This window comes from Dama dama, chromosome 23, assembly GCF_033118175.1.
Source record: "Dama dama isolate Ldn47 chromosome 23, ASM3311817v1, whole genome shotgun sequence".
NCBI lineage: Eukaryota > Metazoa > Chordata > Mammalia > Artiodactyla > Cervidae > Dama > Dama dama.
Genome location: NC_083703.1, coordinates 42,852,229 through 42,870,026, shown reverse-complemented (window position 1 = coordinate 42,870,026; position 17,798 = coordinate 42,852,229). Strand labels below are relative to the sequence as shown.

The 17,798-nt window shown below is 51.0% G+C and overlaps 1 long non-coding RNA gene across 2 annotated transcripts in view; it reads left to right on the top strand.

Moving 5' to 3' along the window:
* Positions 1-17,798, top strand: part of LOC133044784 (uncharacterized) — a 58,057-nt gene that overhangs the window by 17,881 nt on the left and 22,378 nt on the right. Inside the window, exon 3 of one of the 2 annotated variants that reach the window (XR_009690056.1) lies at positions 14,452-14,472. The exons of the other annotated variant lie outside the window; for it this stretch is intronic. This is a non-coding gene — a long non-coding RNA (uncharacterized LOC133044784). Of the gene's footprint in view, positions 1-14,451; positions 14,473-17,798 lie in introns of those variants that run through there. 2 annotated transcript variants of the gene reach the window in all.

Below are 17,798 nucleotides of genomic sequence, written 5' to 3'. Positions count from 1 at the left end.
TTTTGGTGAAAGTATTGATATACAACGTTGGTGTGGTTTTCTGGGAACTTCTCTTAAACCACCAAGTCCAAAGACATCAGTAGATTTTTTAAAATCAGCTTTTCTAGACCCTAGAAACACTGAAAAATTAATTAAAGGGGCACAGTTCATGTTTCCCCAGCTGGCAGGAGCCTAAGGCACAGCTTAAGCATCTGATTTGGAGCCAACACCATTAACCTCTAATTAACTTCTATCCTCCTGACACCCATAATGTTGTGATGATGCTAATACGTGAGGTTATTAATTATACCTAATTATTCAATTAACGAATAGCAAATACCAGTGGAGACGAAAGTTTGTGAATGATTAATGAGACGACTCCAGTTTGACAGGCTATGAGCTGCTTAGCGGCAAGAGAGAGGATTTCTGGGGCTCTGAGTGGCCTTCAGGGGAGGGAAGGGTGCTCACCTGGCCTCCCTGGAGACGGAGATTTGAGGCCCAGGCTGTTTGTGGGCTCAGAGTCTGCCTTGCCAGGGAGGGTGTCTGTCTTAGCTAGAGCTGGGGTGCCCTGGTCCCAAGCCCAGATCTCCCCAGGGGTGGGCAGGGCTTTCTGGCCTCTTAGCAAGTGGGGCTTGTTTTCAATACTCAGTGACTCTGCACACTCCCTGGATGCTGGCTGGGCCTTGAATAAGATACTGAGGAAGTCATGGCCCAGAGGGCAATGTGGACTCAACGTTAATTTGGGGATAAGCAGCAGATGTGAATTCTCATCTGGGCACTTGCAGCTTGGGGCATGTAGACACAGAGGAGAGATTCCCAGATCCTTAGCATCCACATGCTGGCCTCTTAAGTTGACCGGGGGCATGCAGGGCCCCTGTCCCATTCCCTACTCACGGTGCCCACTGATACCTCATCTCTCCTGTTCTGGAAATCAGGGCTGCTGGAAGACGGCAGGTGAGTGTGGGGACCCTTCCCACATGAAACCTGCTCTGTCGAGAGAAGTGCTGGAAGGGTCTGCACCCAGAGATGTAGTCAGTGGAGCAGTGGGGCTGTGCATGTATAGCCAAAGTCAGCATCGCTTTCAGGGGACAGTCACGTGGGAGGGAGGCAGAGAGATTATAGGTGAGAAACACCGAAGTCAACTTCTTTCATGAATTTAAAAATATCAGCTTTCTCCCTGACTTTGGCAGTGCTTGTCATCTGGATATGTCATTTGGCTGAAAGACAAGTCTCTTTGAGCAGCGGAGCAGGGATGCTTGTAGCTTAATAAGATTATGGTTTTAAATGTATTTTGAGTTTAGGGAGGAATAACCATTGCTTTCAATATAAACACAGGCTGAAATTTGCTGATTAAAATTTTGTGTGCATTATTCTAAAGGAAGCTAAAATCCATTTTTTCAAATCATAGAGTGAAATATTTATTTGAATTATAGTCAATCCTCATCTTTAGCAAAATAAATATTTACTAAATTTATAAATTCTTATTTTCATTAAAAAAAATTGTAAGCAACCAATAGACCCTTAGATTTTTAGCATTTTCACCTTCTCTTTTTCTTAAATATAAAAGGAAACTTTGGTTACTATGTTGCATAAGGTAGATAAGGCTATTTATGATTTTAATAGATTATGTTAAATTGTTCTCAAGGCTTTTATCATATATTTTATTTCATAAATAGTAATTTTTCCTACATCTGACATTATGATATTGCATATGACAAATCTAGTTATGAGAAACAGCCTTTAGACTTATTTTCACAATCTATCATAAATATGAATTAATTGTATTAGCTTTTGCATTGTTTTTAAATATACTTTCAAAATATTATAAATTATACCTAAAATATGCATTATTTTTTATATGGACATTAATATGGCTTCTCTGGAGAAATGTCTATTCAAGTCCTTTGCCCATTTTCCCATTTTTGAATCAGGGTTTTTTTTTTTTGTTGTTGTTGTTGAGTTTTAGTCCTCTCTATATTTCAGATATTAATCCCTTACCAGATAATATCATTTTAATCTTGACGGCTGTTAGTAATCTTTTTTGTAAGATACATTTCACAATTTATTTCTCAATGATTTTCATACTGTTTCTTGAAACACACATTCACACGTTCATTTGAGTTGCGAAATGTCTTCTTACGCCATCACTGGGAGAAGTCCTGGCTGGCAGTTCGTTGAGCTGTTTGAAGCCACAGTGCCTGGCTTTCTAAGCACCTGTGGGTGGCATACTCATATTTGGGTTGGCTGAGAGATTTAAGCCTATGATAGAACAAAGTCTAACTCTCTCTTGGTGGCTTGGACCAAGTGGGCAGAACTGATGGTCCCCTGGGAATCTTATAATGGGGCTTTGGGACAGACTTTCCAGAGAAGGTATAAAAATGATTTTACTGTCAGGCTAACAAATCCCTCGCTAAGGCAGGTGATTTCTAATTCTCGGCTTCCAACAAAGTCAAAAGGAGACGTAACTGCTGTAACTCAGACGGGGTTCCAACTGGGTGATGCTGGCGGCGGAAGGAGGCGTGGTGAGTATAGTTCTTGGTGCTTACAGGTGTAACATAAAACCCTGAAAACAAAAAGTGAGGATAAAGGGAACGCCAAGCCTGCCCTTCTAATTCCAGAATGAAGCAATATCCGCCTATAGTGAGGCCCCAGCTGAAAAGACAACGACAGGACCCCCAGCAAAGTGGATTTGCGTTGACATGAGACACAGGAGAAGATGCTCAAGGGGCTTCTGTACCCATCTGCTGCCACTACTGGCCTCATTACAGGGTGTAGACAGCGGGCACCGCCTCAGGAAACAGAGCAACAACTATAGAACCACCATCTCATTTAGAGATGCTTTCCCAGCACAGCCTCACTTTCTACATGTAATCACTTACAAAATCTCTACTGTCTTGACTTGCTCAGTAATATCAATAATAATCATAATGAAACTCAAGGAAAACATTTAAAACACCTAGACCTTTTTGATCATAAGAAACCAAAATAATTTCCATTTATACATGTGTTTCTGTTGCAGGATTTTATGAAAATGATAATAAAACATGTTCAGGCATAAAATTCTATAATATTAAGATAAAATTCTGTGAGGGGAATGTAATGAAACTATATTTAAGGAGAAAAGAGGAAGGGGTAAAATTTCTAACTACTGGAGTAGAAATTGCCTGTGTAGTATTATTTTTGCTCATGTATGTTTTTTAATACTTAGTGTATTTATTCTTAAGTATAATCTTCTTTTTAAAAATTATTTAATTATTCTCACTATTATTTTATTTACTTTTATATTTTGGCCATGTGGGATCTTAGTTTGCAAACCGGGATTGAACTGGAGCCCCCTGCATCAACAGGGCAGAGTTGTCACCAGACCATCTGGGAAATCCTGCTCATGTATGCTTTATCTTTTATTTTGCTTTATTTTTTTGGCATTACTGACTCGATAGACATGAGTTTGAGCAAGCTCCGGGAGTTGGTAATGGACGGGGAGGCCTGGCGTGCTGCAGTCCATGGGATCAAGAAGAGTCGGACACGACTGAGCGACTGAACTGAACTAATTTTTTGGGTCTTTGTTGCTCTGCGAGGGCTTTCTCTAGTTATGTTGAGTGGGGGCTACTCTTTCGTTGTGAAGCTTCTCACTGCATTTGCTTCTCTTGCTGCAGAGCCTAGGCTCCAGGCTTGAGGGCTTAGGAGTTGTGACTTGTGCACTCTGGAGGGCGGGCTTCAGTAGTTGTGGCACATGGGCTTAGTTGCTCCTTGGCATGCGGAATCCTCCTAGACCAGGGATCGAACCTGTGTCCCCTGCACTGGCAGGCGGATTCGTATCCAGGGAAGTCCTCATTTATGTTTTATCAATCGTGGTGGGTCTTACATTGATGTGAAACTTGTTTTCTACAGTGTACATTCTAAAGAGATCTGAGAGTTTTACATTAAAATAATTTATAATATATTATAAATTTTATTTATATTTATATATTTATATAGTATATTCATATATTTTATTTAAATATTTATAATTATATTATATTTAATATTTACAAATATAAAATATATAAATATTTATAAATATACACTAGGGTAAAAAAGCACATGTAATCTTAAATGTATATGAGGGGAGCATCACAGTTTTGTCAAAACTGTTGAGGAGCCAGCGCAGCGGTAGATGCATTACCATCATGGAAGCTGCAGCATGGCCTGGGTGTAGACAGCGGGGTGCCCAGGTGAGGAGGGGAATGGGGAGCCCTGGGGGGAGGGGTGAGTCTCTGAAGTCCTCAGTGAGGAGCCACGGGAGTGTCTGGGTGGCAGGCTAGTGATGGTGGAGGCCATGCAGGCAGTGACCGCCCGCATGTGGGGAGGACGGCGGATCAGGCCCCAGGGGCTGAGGGAGGCAGGAGTGCTCAGGCCGGGGAGGCAGCAGCAGGAGGGAGGTGGCAGCCCGCGTGTTTGGCAGGTAGAACTGACAGGTGCTTGTGACTCACAAGGAAGTGGTGTGGGCGGGGCGGGTCCAGCCTCAGGCTCGTGACTCATCTCTGAGCACAAATGGTGTGGGGGATGGTAGCACAACCGGAGTCCTCAGGTGACACCTCCAGCTCTCTTGGGCCTAAAGAAAGATGAGGTCTCATCACAGCCACCAGCATTTTGCTCCATGTATACAAATGTTCCTTTTGGTCTCTGCACTCTACTCTCAGTGATGGAAGCGGGAGGAGAGGGCTGGACAGGTCCCTCCCTGGGCAGGGATGCAGGTCTCATTTGCAGGTGGGCTTGTCAAAAGAATAGCAAACATCCATGGCAACTTCTTATTTTACAAAGGAGGGAGCTGAGCTAGAGGGGTAAAGTGCTGGGCAAGGTGACCAAGTAGGTGGGTGGCAGTTTTCTTGAAGATGCCTTGGCAAGGAGTAGAACAAGCAATCGTTTATGCTTCATAGGTAGAAGGTAAAGTAAGGCCCCTCTTCCCATATCTCCAGTTGGAGGCAGATTTGTAAATGGGCCAAACGTTCCAATTAAAAGGCTGAGATCAGAAGAACAGGACAAAAACCATGATCGAGTGATATGATAACGAAGAAAAGACACACTGGAGACTTCAAGACACAAATCAATTGAATGGGAAAGAATGAGAAAAGAGATTTCCTAGAAACAGCCACCCAAAGAGAGCTGGAGTAACTGTACTAAAAGAAGACGAAAAAGAGTTTCAGGCAACACTTGCTGCTAGAGAAAATTAAGTACCTTTTATAATGATGAAATAGAAAATCCATCAAAATGACATAGCAATGATAACAACAGAGTCCCAGATATATGAAGCCAAACAGGCAGATTTAAAGAAGAAATAAGCAATTCAAAATAATAGCTGGAGACTTCAATAGCTCATTATCAATAATGTATAGAATAGCTATACAGACATTAGCAAATAGACTTCCAACATCATGAAACAATGACTCCTCACAATTGTCTGTACAACACCCAACCCAACAATCATAGAAGACACATCCTTTCCAAGCACATTTCCCAGAACAGACAGTTTATCAGGCCATAAAACAAGTCTTTGTATGTTTAAAAGGACTATAATCATACAAAGTGTGTTCTCTGATCACAATAGAATGAAATTAGGAATCTATACGAGAAGGAAATTTGAGAACTTCACAAAAATGTGGAAAATAAACAGTATACTTCTAAATGATCAATAGGTCAAAAAGAACCACAAGGAACTGGGAAATATTTTGAGATGAATGAAAATGAAAACACAACATACCAGAATTTATGGATATGCTGAAAGTAGTGTCAGAAGGAAAATTATACCCGTAAATGCTTACTTTAAAAAAGAAGAAATATCTGAAGTCAATAACCTCACCATTCAACTTAAGAAACTAGAATAAGCAAAGCCACAGTAGGAAGTAAATCAAGCAGATGGGAACACATGAAATAGAGGATAGGAAAACAATGGAGAAAATGACGCACAAACCCTCAAACCAGTTCTTTGTAAAGAAGAACGAAATTGACAAACCTGTGTAGCTGGACTAATCAAGAAAGGAAGAGAGATTCATATACTAGATCAGGAATGAAAAGGGACATTGTTATGTGCCACAGAGAATAAAAAGGACTGTAAGGGGACACTGTGAATACCAGTGTGACAACACACAGAATAAAAAGATCGTAAGGGGAACTGTGAATAACTGTGTGACAACACATTAGGTGATTTATAGGAAATGGACACATTCCTAGAAAGACACAGACAGCCACAAGTGACTCAAGAAGAGATAGAAAATCAATAAATTTATAACTGGAGACTGAACTGGTAATAAAAAAGCTTCACACACACACATACAAACCCCAGAACCAGATGGCTCCCCTGGTGAATTGTTGACAAGTCTGAAGAAAAATAAACAGAGTGAGCATTCATTTTAGGCAAAGAGGGGAAAAGAACACCAGGCAAGACAGGAAATTAAGAACAGTAAAAGCAGGAATTGGTGAATCTGAAAACAGAAAATGAGAAGTAAAAAATAATCTTAAGTTGAAGATACACATGTGTGGCACTCATAAGCTCTGGGTCTGTCACACACACATATGCACACGTACAGACGCTCAGTAAGCTCAGCCTCAAAGGACAATTCAGGGTGAGAAAGTGGAAGAAACCACAGATGCAGAAAAAAACAGTCAGATTCAAATGGAAAAGGATATTTTGCTTAACTCTGTGGATCAGATGACTGATGCCAAAAGACCCAGGAAACTAAAGGGTCAGTGGCCACGTCCGAAGCTGAGCGGTCCTTCAGATGACCTTCAAGAGAGGGGCTGTGAGAGGGGTGGCCGTGGCCAGGAAATATCTCCAAGGTGCCCTGTGAGCTGCAGTAACACAGCACATTGGTGAACGCCCACATGTAGCGTGTGCGGCCGGCTGTAACCTGAGTACACGGGCCAAGCCAGGCACCATTGTTTTCTGGGCACCCAAGGAGCAGCCCTGGCATATTGAGTTGGGGCGCTCGGGTGTGCAGGTGGGAAGAAATTGATTTCCACTGCACATCCTTTTGATCCGGCTGGCTGATTTTTACCACTTCTTGTCATTTCCTAATGCAAAAAAAAGGGGGGAGGGGAGGGAAGTTCCATGGAAAAATGCCAAAGAGATCTCTCCATACCTTTTTCTGATAAACACCCTCAGATACAAGCCTCAGGGGAGCTTGGGACGTCAGCTGAGGGTGCAGAGTGTCCTGACTGGAGTGTAGATGTTGGTCTCCTGTAATGACCCCATGTGTCCCACTGGCCAAGTACTCTGTTGGCAGTGGTAATACTCTGGGCTTGTGGCCAAGGTCTCTTGGCCAGTAGCAGTTCTAACCCATCCCTTCACAGCAAAATGATAAAATTGGGTTGGCAGAACGGTTTCTGAAATGAGAACGGTGATGAATGCCCACAGCTGTCAGTCTTTAGCAGAAATTTGTCATATTATACACAGAATTAAATCCATCCTCCATTAAAAGTATGACAAAAAGAATTAATTCATTTTCAAGGTAATGACTTAAGCAAGCAGATCTTGCATAACAATGAGGGTTTCTGAACTTCTAATGAACTGTTTAAAGTGTTTGAGCTGAATTTGGTTCTCTGATAGTAATTGCTAAGATCCAAGACTCCCCAGTTGGATGGCATTGCCAATTCAATGGACGTGAACTTGGGCAAATTCCAGGAGATGGTGAGGGACAGGGAAGCCTGTTGTGCCGCAGTCCATGGGGTTGCAAAGAGTTGGACACGACTTGGCGACTGAACAACGAAAAACAAGACTCCCCTAAAGGAGCTGTTTGGTGAGATACTCTCCAAGGGAATTGATCTGGAGACTAATGAACATGGGTGAAAAAGTCAGAGACCATGGCATGCTGCTGTCTCTGTGGCCCCCATGGTGACCTCACTCCCTGCTGACCTGGAGGTTGGCCATGTGGTTGTTCAGGGTGAGGTATTAACAACAGTGAACTTGCTAAGTGCCTGTGTGTTGGGGTCTGTATTCCTGGGACACTGCTTTGTGGAAGCCAGCTGCCATGTGCCAAGGCCAGTGGCCTGAGACCACCTGCTGTCAGGAAGCCCAAGCTGGCCAGTGGAAAGTCACATGGAAAGAGCTCTGTGCCATCAGCTCTTGGCTGGGTCAGCTGGTCTGGCTGAAGCCCTGTGGCCCAAGTGTGCATTAATTTGATTGAAGGACTGCCCAGCTGAGCCCAGGTTCAAATTTTTACTGTTGCTCAAGCTGCTAAGTTTTGAAGCAGCTTGTGAAGCTTAGACAAGGGCTAGGGTCGGAGGTGAGATGTACCTGGAGGAAAGGGAGCAGGTGCAGGAAATAAATGCAGAGAGTGATGATCCTGTCATCGTAAGGCCATCAGAACTCCGACTGCTTCACAAGGACTCTCTGGGTGACAGCATAACCAAGATCCACACGACTCAAGTGTGGTCCCCACACCACAGTGCTGACATGCTCTGGGAGCGTGTTCATTTCTTAGAAAACCCCAAACCTGGGGACCTGCCCCAGAAACCTAGCTCTACACATGATGTCTAGGCACTCCATGAGGAGGTTCATGTCTCAGAGGCCTGGGTTCTGGTTTATGAGCCCCGGGGTTGCCACACTCTGGGCAGTGAGCAGGTCATGACCATCTGTATGCAGATGGATTTCGAGATGTCCATATCCCTGGAGACCTTTGCGAAGGAGTGATTCATCCGCTGAAGGTCTCACAACACCCTGCCCCCCCAACCCTTCCCCACACCCCCTGAACAATCAGCCTTCATGTTCCCAACCAGGAGCACACGTTTCTAGGTATGTGGCCGTCCTCAGAAAAGATCAGTAAGAGGGGTCTTTGTTCACTGCCAATGCAGAGGCACTGTGTCGGCCGGGAAGGTGATGCCTGTGAGGGGCCCTGGGGAGGGGCATTGGTGGTGAGGGTTCCACGTCTCTGCGATGCTGGTCATGCAATGGAAAGGCTGGCCCAGTGGCCCCTGGAAGTCTCATCTCTGGTCAGAACCCAGAGGCCAGGTCCTGCCCCTGGTGCAGACCTTGCCCCAGGGGCTGGGGTGGACCTGAGACGGGGCTTGCAGTCTCGACAGGCAGTTCTGGGACCATCCTTCCTAATTAAACCTGAGCAGTAAGGCAGGAGTGTGCTGTGAATTGGCAAGGCGAGATGGCAACAACCTACAACCCCGCCGCCGTGCAGTGTCCCCTAATGTCTCCCGTGTGAACACTTTGACCAGCTCAGACTCCAAGCCACCAACAGCTTAACCACCAGCTCCCTAAACTGAGCCTGGCGGAGCCCGGGAACCCTGGTTGGATGTTCACAGGGGCGTAGGGGTGGGTGGGGGTTGGGGGGTGTCAGGGGGCTGGCCCACCCCTCTTGACCACAGCTGCTGGGCAGATGGGATGAAGGGAGCCGAGGCTAAACTCCTGCCCAGGCCCGGGATGGGTGTCTGGAACAGAGCCCAGGGCCCCGGTGGCCAGTGGCCGCTGGCCTGGGGAAGATCCCTGGTGCATCTTTTCCCGGAGCTCCAGCGCCACCTGGCGGCAGGGCCCCCACGTCCGGGTGCACCTGGGATCCAGACGGTGCCACCTGGACGTGTCCTGGGTGAGCTTGGATCAGTGGGAGAGGGTCCCAAAGAAGTACCAGGAGGCCTGTGCCCCCTGCCCAGCTTTGGGCCCCCCTGCCTCACTGCTGCGTCCTACAGGCACATTTCCAGGGAACATGTCAGAGTGAGGCTGTTGTCTCAGGCTCTGCTTTACAGGGACAGAAATTGAACCCGGTCCTGGTCCCCGCTCGTCCCCCTGTGCTGCCTCTCCCCTTCCTGGGGGTGACGTGGGGCGTAGGGTCCAGTTTCCCTGCCCTGGCTGGACATCTGGGCCTGAGCGCCCCGTCCTGCAGCCTGACCCGCCTCAGGCAGGATGAAATCCAAGAGCAGGGCAGCAATAGCCCTGATCATCCCGAGAGCCCAGGGTTAGGAAAGTGACCAAAACAGGAAAGTTCTGCTTTCTACAAACCTTTTAATATCTTCTCCAAATCCCAAATTCCCATATATATTTATTGTAACATTGATATGCAACATATTCATATATTATATAAGGTTCCTCAGTGGCTCAGTGGAAAAGAATCTGCCTGTGATGGAGGACACATGGGAGATGTGGGTTCAATCCCTGGGTCAGGAAGATCTTCTGGAGAAGGGAAATGGCACCCCACTGCAGTATTCCTGCCTGGGAAATTCCATGGACAGAGGAGCCTGGTGGGCTGCAGTCCATAGGGTTGCAAAGAGCGCTCTGTACCCCATTACCAGCCCTGAAATGGGTGCTCTGCCCTTTTGTTCCGTTTGGCACATTGGCTGTTTGGCTGTTGTCGGCCATCAGGGACTCTAAAGCCACCTGAGAAAAGCCCCCGCGATGTCTGGACCAAGAGATGTGATGTAAGGGGGGCCAGCAAAGGCTGAAGGATGAGCTGCTGCCCCCGGCCTGCAATGCTTTCCTCACCCAGTGTGTCCCCACAGGCTTCAGCCTAAGCAAAGTCATCCTTGGAGACACACCCTTTGTTTCAGTTGCTATGGCTTCACAACAAACCAGCCCAGGCCTCAGCAGCTTTAAACAACAGTGTTTGTTGACCTTGAGCATGTGGATGAGGAATGTGGACAAGCACAGTGCTCTCCACGTGGTCTCCAGCTCCGAGGTGGAGGGGGCCGGCCCCCACATGGAGGCTACGCCCCAGGAGAGAGAGGCGGGTTAGCCTCGGACGTCAGCATCACCTCCTGTGAGGGGCACCAGGGTCGGACGCATTTCACGGCTGCCTTTAGAAATTCATCGTCCAGGCTGCCGTTTCACAGAGGTGACCCCAGCAGCTGTGCAAACTGGACACTCAGGGACCATGTTGCTGGGTTGGGACGCAACAGGCTGGGGCCGGGCACTGTCCCAGGATGGACCCAGGGTGTTTTGGAGGGTCCTCGACCCACCCAGGCCCTGGTGATACCCCAGGTGGAGGGGGATGACTGGAGGCTCCAGGCAGGGGAGGAAGTGGATCTTGGCGATGAAGGGCCCCCTGTTGCTTGTGGATCATCAGTTCCTTCTGACCAGGAGGCCAGCTAGTGGCAGAGGATGAAGAAAGGGAGTAGGTAGGGAGGGAACCACATCATCAAGATTGGAGCCAAGCTCTGTAGCGGGACGCAGGCAAGAGGCAAGGTTTCCATCAGCCCCATCTCTTAGCCCAGGGAGCCTCCCCACACCAAGAGCCATCCAACAGCAAGCCAGAGGCCTTTCTGCTGGGAGGACAGGCTGGGCCTCTAGCAGCCCTGCTGGGTGGGGAAGGCTGAGGCTCGCCTTGTCCCGTGTCCAAGGAGATGGTCATCTCTCAGATGAAACTTGGGTGGAGGCAGGGCTCCCGAGACTACAACCTTCCCCGCACAGATGTGGCTCCCAAAGCCAGGGTTCAGTGGTTTGCCCTGAAGCCGGGCTAAAAAATGTCCCAGGATTCTTCCCCCCATTTCCCCCTTCCTTCAGGAAGCCCTCCGTGACTTCCTGAAAACAGGGTTCTGGCCTCTGACCTGAGCACCCACTGTTTCAAGGGGAGCATGTGGTCAAGTCCTCCAGAGACTAGGTGCTGTCTGGGGCACAGCGGAGCCCAGACTCCCTTGCAGGGCTTGCTGGGCGGAGGGTGCAAGACCGTGGTTGCCATGCAGGGGGCGGGGTGCTGGGCGTGAAGGGTGTTATGTCCGGCACACCCCAAGGGAAGGGGTAACGGCACGTATTGGGAGCCTGTCTGAGCCCTTGGCCCCTGGCTCTGGTCCTGTGGGCAGGAACACGCTCACCCGCGTCCACCCCGGGACAACGGGGCTGCAGGCTTGGCGGCTGTTACCCAAGCTTACGTAACTTGTACCCTGAGCAGGGCGGACCCTGGTGGGGAGAAACTGCAGCCTGGGTTCGGAGGAAGGGCTGGGCTGTTCCCTCCCGGGGGAGCCTCATTCCTGGACCAGCCGCTGTGACTTACAGGGGTGCCAACCTGCCTGGCTCTTGCCCTCGCACCCACTGTCTCCACAAAGAGCTGCCCTGCCGGGGCCATGGGTGTGGCTTCAGCTTCCCAGGTGGAGTCTGGGGTCCAGGTGACCCCACTATAGACACAGGGACCCCCTGGAACCCCCACCCACATCCCCTGTGTTCCTGGTCACCTCCTCCTGGAGGCCCACACACCCAGGCTCACTGCTGTTGTTTGAGGGGAGTTTCTGGGACTTGGCTTCTCTTTCCACTTGTCACGTGTCCTCAAGTGACTAGAAGGGACTCTATCTTGGCATAGTTTTTGCTCAAACAGAACGTGACTCTTGTTCGTAATGGAGAGATAGGGGCACCAGCATGACCTTGAGGCGGCAGTTTGGAGGCAGAGGTAGGGGCAAGGATGCTGGTGGGAGGAGGGAGGAAAATGGAGGCATATTAATACAAGAGGGTTTCTGGGTGCACTCCACACCCCCAGCGCTCAGGAGGCTGGGAGCAGAGTCAGAACTCCACCCTCAGGGTCAGCCTCCACCCAGCACCCGAGCCTCGAGCTGAGCCCAAGAGGCTGGAAAGGAGCCTGTGTGAGCCACAGCCCTCCCCGGACATGGATCGGGGATGTTTGGACTCTTAATTAGTGTGAATGTTCCTTAATCATCCTTGGATGGAGCTCCTGATGAGGGTTGCCATGGCCACAGGGCTCTGGAGAGTGAAGGGCCCTCCGCACTTTCACATCAGTCACCTCGCCCATGTGGAGCTTGGGCAGCTCTGCTCTGAGCCTCGGGCACCTCCAGGAGCTCCTGGCAGCTTCTCCTTCTGTGACACCCGAGGGTCCCTGGGTGCTCCTGGTAGGAACCCATATGTGTCCTCTGGGCCCTCCCAGTAGTACCACCAGGGGTGGTAGAAGAGGAAACAGAGGTTCACAGAGGACCAGTGATGTACCCAAGCCCAGTGATGACTGTCCATGCCCTGTGCCGGGTGAGGACGTGATGGCACTTCCATGGCATCAGGTGTGGGCTAGTGGCCCGAACACCAGCAGCCTGTGAAATAAGTGCAGGTAGCCATCCCTGCTTTGTAGGTGAGGTGAGCGGCTCAGAGAGGCTGAGTAACTTGCCCTAAGTCACGGAGCAAGTGAGAGGGCGAGGTGGGCTTCCGGGGCTGCCAGTGCCCGCTCTCGGGAGCAGAGGCAGGGCCCAGGGTTTGCTGCAGTTCCTGGGCCTTCCTGGAGCATGGAAGTTATCCCTTCTGCCCCCTCCACTGGCCCTGTGGTGGCCCCGAGGGCCATGGCCCCTTGGCATGAGGCAGGGAAAGTGGGGGTGACAGGGTGCTCCATACATGGGCACCCACAACCCAGGGCGGGTTTCACTGTTCAGGGCCCTATGGAGACTGTCCCCAGCCTCAGCCCAGCAGCTCCCACAGTCTCCTTCAAAGGGGGCTGAGTTTTCCTGGCTCCTGTCAGCACACATGATGGTCTGGGGGCCAGGCCAAATATGTGACGCATCCCATGCCAGCTGCGGACATGCCAAGGGCACGCGGGAGGTGGGGCAGCAAGCGCCCAATGCCCTCCAGAGGGGCGCTGACAGCTGGGTCCCCGTCCTTGTCATGAATGTCATGAATGTCGCCTGCCCTGCTGTTCCCGGTCTCCTAATTAGAGCGAGACGTGGTCATCTGTATCCCCTGCAGCTTTTCCAGACTGTTTTTCACCCAGCTGAGCAGAGGCAGGGCTGTTAGTCCTCATCACGGTAGATGATCACGGGTCACGCGTGGTCAGATGTTTATTCTGGGAAGTTGAGTCTTCAGAGTGTGGGACTGTCGCCTCTCCCCCTTGTCCGTGTTCTGGAGGCTCCTAACCAGCGAGACTTAAGGAGGCTCCAGGACCCTGGCGGGCTGCTTCTCCCACCCTAGGCATGTGCCTTCCTGGACTCAACCTGGTAATAGGTGTGCAGTCCTCTCTCCTCTTTTGAACGACTGGCTTTGTTCACACGGATGGGTCTCGCGACAACCTTCTCCTTGTGAGACATTCGGCAGGTCACGCAGGTCACCCAGGTCTGTCTCCCTGGGGGGCTGTGGGCTGCTGCAGCAGAAAGACCAATGTCCAGACTCTAAAGCACGGATATTGGTGCTCATTTACTGAGCAGTTTGGCAGGCGGCTGCCTCCATTGGGAGGCTCCTCCCGGGGGTGTGTTCTCTGTGTCCTTCGCCCCAGGCCTCGTGGCCTGTCCCTGGATCTAGTTGCAGGTGGTGAGGAGCGTGGGGAAGGCAGAGCCACTTCCCAAATCCTGGACCAGGTGCTGGCTGGCCTCGCTGGCCCACGTCCCTGGGGTGAGGACGCAGCTGTCACTGCTGCCTGCAGGGAGGTGGCAGGCGGTGCTCTGGGAGCTGGGAGGAAGAGGGGACACAGCCTTGGGGGGGCCTCGGGTGCAGGTGTGAGTGAAGAGGGGGGCTCCCGGGGCCGGGGACAGGCCTGTCCTCAGCACCTTCCTTACATATCCTCCTTCTTTGTGACCCTCTAGGAGCTCGTCCCAGACTTGGCCATCTTCTCAGATGTCTGGCCATTTCCAAGCTGGTTGTGTATCAGAATCACCACAGTTCTCTGGAGACATGGACGCCTGGCCCCAGGTTCCACTGTGCTGCTTCACAACCCCAACGTGGGACCTGGGCACCTGCAGATGTAACAAGTCCTGCAGGTCTAGCCGTCCTAGTCCCTATGCTTGGCCCCAGTTCTGCCCCAGGTCCAAGGAGAGTCATTCGCGGCCCGCATGAAGACAGCGTTGTGGGTTCACTCCTTGCCCGGCTCCCAAAGGATCTATGAGGGTCTCAGGGCAGAGTGGTGAGGACGTGCCCGCCTTGGGGAGACAGGAGCTAGGAGACGTGATGCCCCTGTCTGGAGGCGAAAGCTGCTAATTGTTTTGTTTCGCGTTATCAGCATCTGTGGGGAGAGAGCAGACGCCGCCACTTGCCTGGCCTGCCGTCCCCGGAGGTGACCACCCTGTAGTCAGGGCTCTTGGCACAGAACCTGTCAGACGCACAGCTGAATGCCCCATCCGGCTGCCCCCATGTCCTTGCTGCCCTGAGGACCGGCGCTGCGGAGACCGCCACTCCTTCCTGCAGCAGCGCCAGGAGCATACTTTCTCCTTCTTGAAGATTCCAGGCGGACCCTCTCAGCTCAGCACCACAAACCCGAACGCCTCTACCGAGGTTTCTCTAATTTTAAAGGCAACTTTCCCCCCACGTTGCAGCTCTGAGCTCTCAGAGGATGCTGGCGGGCCAGAGCACATGGGAGTGAGGGGTGAGGGAGCGACTAGGGCTTCCCTTACAGAACACCTTGAATGTTTCTTTTTAAGTGGGTGGGTGGGTTCTCAGATGCAGAGAAAACCCACATCTTGGTTCAGTGGCTGTCCTGTGTCCCTTGTAGGAAGAGGAAGTGCCTTGTCTTCTGAGATGAGCTCCGTTCAGCCTCCGAGCCTCAGTTTCCCTGTTTGTGAGACAGAGAACTAATCGCACCTGCAACTGCATCACAGGGCTTTCTCAAGAGGATCAAATTTAATCAGATTTCAACAAGCTGTGTATTAATACAACACTTAAACTGCTTCCCAAATGACTGGTGCTGAGGGAATACACGTGTGCATAAAATGAGATGTTCTCAGAAGAAATGGAAAATGCAGAGGAAGGCACATTATATCAGCGAGCAGGATGCAGGGCTGAATTAGTGATCGTGAGGCAACCACCGCCCCGGGACTCCCGTCTCCATAGCAGGCTGTGCCCTTCCTGGCCTGTGCCCACCCTGCCCCCAAGTGATGAGGGTCCATCACATACCCGCAAAGGGGAGAACCCAGCCCCTCCTGTTGGGAGTGGAGACGGTGACCCCTGGGCTCAGGGGCTATGTCTTCTGAACCTCCTGGTGCCTCAAGCTCAGCAGAATACCTGGCACAAGCTCAACCTCTGAGCTTTTTTTAACCATGAAACAAACTAGACGCATAGTGACCAGTATAACAGTTTGAGAACCACAGCCCCCGCCCCACGCCTCCACTTGCTTCCCATCTTCTTCATCACCTAAGGAAGCGTTACTACTGTTTAGCTTTTCCTCCTTTGAACCAGGTCTGAATGGACATTGACAGGCATCTTCTGGGATGTGTGTTTCTGCTCTCCGCCATCTTGAGACTCAGTTAGTTAACGTTCCCTCCGGGGCAGGACTGATGGTGGCGGGTGCAGTCAACTCCGCTGAGTGCAGGCAAGGGGTGTGGGGGCAAAGACCCTGTGTGCCCAGCCGAGGAGGAGAGAGTTGGGAGCCCACGGGAGCCCGAAGGCCAGGCTTGGCGACAGCTGCACCGCCTGGACCCTGGAGGGCGCGCCCGTCTCAGCCGGATGCCTGTGTGGGTGGGGCCGGGGTGTGTGGAAGCTGGGGGCCCCGACCAGACGGGTGCAGGATGCTGGGGTATCAGCAAGGGCAGGGGTGAGGACAGGCCTCCTGGGGCCGAGGCTGGAATCTGTCCCTGAGCACACAGCTGCCCCCCTCCACCTCTCACCCTCAGAGGAGGCCTCCGCCCGGAGTGAGGGCTGAATTGCCCATGCCCAGGCCCCCCAGTGAGCTCCATGTCTCAGGATCAGGGCATTTCTAGGGGGGCTTGTCTGGTTCTCTGCTTGGCCTGGGTCGTGTCCAGGTCCTTGGCCTTTTCCCATCCAAGACCTTTCCAGGATGCATGTCCACCAGATACAGATGGACAAAAACTACAGTGGGCCTGGTCAAGCTAGACTGAGCACATCCCCAGATCTGATCTCCTTCTGCCTCGGTCCCCCGAGGACCCCTTGCTGTCCTTGTACATGGTAGGCGCTCGACAAACTCCTGTCCGGCAGCCCTGAGATGCTGCACCTCGGGTTCGGTGCCGAAGCGACGCGGAAGGACCCAGAATAGATATGTCCTTTGCTGACCTGCTGACCCGCATCCAGCTTGGTTTTCAAACCCCCTCCCCACTCTTTCTGGAGAGGGGGAAGGGATGACACCCCACCTGGGCCAGCTCTGGTCATGGGATCTGACATCCCAGCTACGAGCTGGGGATGGAGCCCGAGGTCAGATCTGTCCCCTCCTCACAGGTGACATTGAGGCAACAGCCTCTGTGATCTCCATTTCCATCTGAAACTGTGGATCCGATGGGCCTGGCACAGGACTGCTGTGGGTACAAAGCTGACTCTACTTGCCATGCCCTCTTCAAATATAAGGCTCGTGTAATTTTTAAAAGACCTGGGATCTGAGAGCCCCCAGAATGCCAGATGGAGGGCTGGTTTGGGAATGGGACCAGCTGGGCTTCTCTTTGGGCCTGAGGAGCTCCGTCATGGGGTCCTACATTTTGCCCATATGGGCCAATGTGAGGGCTAGGGAGGCTGAAGTGGCCTGAATCTGTTTCTAAATCTGATGCTGTTGTTGGACACTGGTCATTTCCAGCTCCTCTTTCACAGGGCCTCTTGAGTGAGAAAATGTGGCTGAGCTGGGAGATTTTATAGCCCTTCGCTCACCTCATTCCTGGAGCAAGAGCTCCATCCACTAGGAAGCTCTGCTCCCAAGGCCAGAAAACACACACTTTATAGAATGTGCTGAGGCCACATCCGGGGAACAAAAACATCACACTAGGTGACTGAGAAGGTGCTCAGTCTTCCCCAACTTGTTCCACCTGCGAGGAGCTGGAGCCCAAATATGGATTCTCTGGTGGAGGCAGACAGACGGCAGCCCAGGACACTGTATGCTGTTCAGCTGAGTCATGAGCTGGACTTTGGCCACCTGAGGAGTCACAACTGAAGGCCTGAGGGAATGGAGAGCTGCATGTCATGCTAGGATTTTGTGGGACCCCCCTACCAAAGACTTGCA